The sequence below is a fragment of the Aedes aegypti genome, chromosome 2 (assembly GCF_002204515.2).
Source record: "Aedes aegypti strain LVP_AGWG chromosome 2, AaegL5.0 Primary Assembly, whole genome shotgun sequence".
NCBI lineage: Eukaryota > Metazoa > Arthropoda > Insecta > Diptera > Culicidae > Aedes > Aedes aegypti.
This window is the reverse complement of record NC_035108.1, coordinates 413,435,725-413,440,963: the sequence shown is the minus strand read 5'-3', so window position 1 is coordinate 413,440,963 and position 5,239 is coordinate 413,435,725.

Genomic DNA, 5,239 nt, shown 5'->3' with positions numbered 1-5,239 from the left:
CCCACACATATAGGCCTTTTCATGTGACAGATCCGTCTATGCATTTATTTACATCGGTGGAGGACCGGTGCTAACACGGGCCTGTCATTCTCATAGAAGAACTGTCAAAGTGCTTCCCGATCAGCTGATTTGAAACGTCATGTGAATAGGCCTATATCCAACTAACTTTTATATGAGCTTCACGCTAAATTGAAAGGTCGAATGAAATGAGATTACGATTGTATTAGAAGCATAACACATCATAAACGAGTCATACTGCGACCGTTTCCACAGCACACCATCAGAAAGTATACCGTTTTGTCTCAAATTCCGAACAGACTCATATTCCGAACACTCGGTTTTTGTATGGCGATTTGGTTGAAATGTTTCGCTGAAATATGTCACCAAATAAAAAGGAAATGGCAGTCAATTGCAATTCAATTTTAACGTCTCCAATATAATTTATACCACGGGAGTAGTGATGATTCTCTAGTTTGAGGCCAGTAGAACAAGCTCAGATGCATTTATTTACGAAATTATTCATTTGAATACGATTAATTCGTGCTGTTCGGAATTTGAATCAAGGTGTTCGGAATATGAGACAGAATGAACACAGTGTTCGGCATTTGAATCAAAATGTTGTTCCATACTTTTACCTAAATACAATACTAAAACCTATTAAATCAACATTATTATTGTTACACACAACAGCTAACAGTTAGACTTAGCGAAGAATTTAAAATTTACACAAATATCAACCAATTTATGAAAATCAGATGCATTTGAAATCACTGTTGGCCTTAAGTGTTCGGAATATGAGTCAAAACGGTACTCCGTAATGAAGCAGTGCTATAGAGAGCGTTAAGCGTGTGATGGTGACTTCTAGAAAACCTTTGCTCTGATATTCCCTTGCTGGCTAGTGTGACCAGATAAATGCATTTTTAAGCATTTTAAAATGATCGTTGCTTGATTGTACGGCTATGTGACTATGTGGCTATTTACACTTCTTTAGGTTTCCTATGTTTGTTTAATACCTTGTATACACTATAACCTCGTTTAACGAAGTTATCTAAACGAAAATTCAATCCAAGTAACTTAGATTTACGAAGTTTGTAAATTAAGTTAAAACGATTCAGTGGGAAATTGTGAGAAAATGTTGTATAAGAATGATATGTTTCTAAGGTGTAATGTGATTTGTTTTTAACTTTTGCTTTGTAGTTTGGATAAGACGTGTTTAATTTATGAAATATGAATACATACTATTGGTCATACCTGCCAATAAATAAAACTCCAATAATCTGTGAACATTAGAAAATCTTTGCATATGCAAATAAGTTGAGAGCAATATGTTGCTTTGATTTTGTTGTTGTATTGTTGTGCTGCATTTAAGAGATGTTCTGAGCCACTCAAGAACATCCTGGAATATAGGTATTTAATTCAATACACGTTACAGGTGACATAGTGGAGATTAATATTGTATTACGTTCCTATTTATTGAATGAACTTTAATAAAATTAGTATATAGTTCGTTGGAAAAAATGTTTGCGACAGTTTGGGTCATGCAAGAACTTCTTGAATCATAGGTCATCGAGCATGATTTGTTACTTACTGAAGAATTTCAAATTAAGTACATACCCTGAAATGTTTGAAGTGTTAAACTACGATTCTTGGTGAATACAACAGAAGTTTTAAATCATCTTAGAACGTCCAAAATTGTTTGATGCAATTGTCCAGTAGACTCATATTAATAAGTTGGATAAGTTGTTGAGTTAAATGTGCGCTCTTCTTTACGCAATAACATCCTGGAATACAAATCATAGGCACGTTGAACTATGCACATATATACGTAATAAGTGACATATTGATGAATGATTGATGCAATACATGCCCACTGAAGTTCAATGAAATTAAGATAGAACTTAGATGAAAAAAATAGTAAGTAACTCAAAACCAACAAGAGATCACTGGTTACGCTTGCAGATCCTAAGGCCTATATTCGATGGAGCCCGTGCAGATTACAATTACATTTGTACAATTCAATGCAATAATCTATGTCAGCGTTTCCCAACCGGTGGTTTGCACACCCCTGGGGCCGTGAATACTTCTCAGCGGTCCACAAAGCCTTTTCCCGTAAGTGAGATTTTGCGGTATTGTTGAACCTGCATCTTTCAACCCTCGAATGTTTTTGTAAGATGCGAATAATTTTGTTATGAAGCTCCAAAAATTTTGATAAAATTTAATCAATTCACCTTTGCCATTTGGATTCAAATATAATTTCTCAGGAGAAGTCATTCAAAAGGTGTATTACCAGTGCTGTCTATACTCTCAAAATATAATTTACAAAACGCAGTGGACAAATAGCTAAGTACATGTTAGGGACCGTCCATAAATGACGTATCATTTTTGGCCAATTTTTAACACCCATTTTTATTTGTAAATTATGTGCATTAATATAGCAAATCCCTATAAATAACCGCTTATTTAAATTTCATAGAAATAATGATAAATATACAAATCACTGTAACTTCTTTTTTTTGTCGCAGAAATTATCTCAAATTTTCAAAGAAGATGCTTAGATATCATATGTTTTGAATGCCTAATGCAAATCTGATGGTTACTTGGCTAGTTAACAAATTAATAATAATGGATTGGTGGGGAAAATTTTGAAGTATGTAAAAATCCCTTCCAAAACAGCTCAAAACCTTCAAATCACGATAACTTTCGATTCCCTCGTTAATTTTTTTTCTAATTCACGGAGAAGATGCTTGAATACTATATCTTTCGCGTGGTAGGTGCCAAATACTTGGACATTTTTTTTGCGTTAATAACGGTTCATTTTGGCACACCGTGACTCCACATATTACACTCAAGTTATTGGCGCAAACATCTAAAAGTTAACAGAATAACTAAATTATTTCTGGTGTTAAAAATCAAGACAATAAATATGTCTGTTACAGTAGTAGTGACATTTTTTAGTTTTTCGGGAAGATACTTGATAGATATCTGACAAGATACTCTGACAGATCCAGACGATATTCTTCCCACGGCTTAGCTTTGAAGCCCGTGAAAGTGTTAAAATATTCGTAGAAGCCGTAATATGTAATACTTGTTGGGTTCCTAACAGTATCGTCGGAATATTTCTTGGCAAAAATATGTTTATGGACTCTGGCGAAACCCTTTAGATATATCTGAGGAAATTTTAAAACATTGAAAGACCTTTTGAGACGATTATCGATAAAATCTTCAAACTGATACCTCGGAAGGTCTTTGGCGGATTTATATCTTGTATATACATTGGAATCTTTCCAAGATCTCACCCTGAAAACATTTTTAGATTTTGAACAAGATCATACAAAATATTCCTTAGAATGATTCTTGCAGTTCCTGGATGAATTCTCGGTTAGATGTCTACAGATAACCATAGTAAATATCTTTCATGGAACCCAGACGTGATATTTGGGTGTCTTTGTCAAGGATATCAATTTGTTAAATCGCGATTTTTCGTAGAATTGCTAAGAAGGTTTTTTATAAGATTATCAGGTGATGACATAATATTTCCACATTACAGTCGACTCTCCACATCTCATGTTCTACATCTCGATATCTCTCCCTATGTCGATGATTCGTACGGTCCCTTCATTTTGCATACATTTTCACTCTTCATATCTCGATATCTTCCTTATCTCGATATCTCCCTATCTCGATGTGATTTTCGTTCCCGACTTTCTCTCCGTATTTCGATATGCCCATTATCAAAGGTTACTAGACTAGATTTTACGGATTCAAAACAATTTGCAAAGACGATTTTTTTTTTTTCAATTTTCCTAGTAACGGAGTGATTTTTAATCTAGTGTTCGTTAAAAATTTGTTCTATGTCTCGATCTCTCCCTATCTCAATGGTCCCTTCGATATCGAAATATGGAGAGGCGACTGTATTACCTCTATAGGGCCTAACTGACATAAGCGATTTAGATCATCTCTTTCGCTAATACCTGCGCTAAATTAGTTATATCTGTAATATTTCTTGTTAATAAAGCAAGATATAGTGGTTGTTCATCCTACAGAACAAAAATATCTAACGAAAACAGAAACAGTTTTTTTTTTGCAATAACGCAAAGAGAGCAACGATGAAGAGAAGTCGATAAATGCAGATAAGCCCTTATGAAAAAAAACAATGCTGATTCGTTCAGATATACTGGAAAAGCTAGAAAGAATGATATATTATTGATATAGTAATTAAAATAAATTCAACCTTATGTTCTGATCTGAATTTAATTTATCTGATACTAAAAAACTGAACAAATCCTATGTTTAAAAAAAAACTGATTTTAGGAACATTGATTTCCAGCAGTCCGCAGAATGCTAGTAGAACTTGAATAGGCTCCGCTTCTTTAAAAAGGTTGGGATTCTCTGCTCTATTTAGTTAAATGAAAGATTAAGAATCTGTGTCATCATTAAAATCTATCAATATACAACTGATTCTGCTTATAGATCCTTAGGACTATACTGCCGTGAATCGCAAGTCAGTCCCATCTGCATTTTCGTCAAAATTGAGTTGAGTTCAGTTTTCATCATATCTTCCAATGCTCTTTCAGCTGCCCTAATGAGATAAGCAAATTGTGAAAATTTCATCAAGATTTGAACATGTTCCAATCCTCTGGAATTTTTTGAATATTCGTATGGAAAACAAGTTTGGAAACTTCACAGCCCATTTTCTCAATGCCTACTTTCTACAGATGGGACTGACTTGCGATACACGGTAGTATATTTCACGTAGTTCTTGTAGGACCAAGAACATCGGTACTTATCTATACAATACAACGTTCCCTTATATAAATAGTTAAGGACCTATGCCATGTTTTAAAAAAAAGCATCAAGAGATTGCTTTTTACACCAGTAGATTGAGATTATTTACTTCATGAAGTCTTGAAGATAGCTAGAGCACCTGTTATACTCACTAAGTACCGTTTTGTCTCATATTCTGAACACTCGAGTTTCTCAAGCGATTTTTCAGAAAAACAAAACAAAAAAAATACAATCAATTTTTGTCACCCGTTGATGGATTCCTTTATGAATCAAGTCCTCTGCAATTTAAAGATGTATTACAACTGTTCAGAATATGAGACATGTTTGGAATTTGAGACAAAACGATAACCAAAACAGGATTTTTTCAGAACAGAACAGAAGAAAAAAATGCAAAATTTAACAGTCTTCTAGTCACCAAAATAACGATATTATCCAGTATTTAGAGATTATGAAT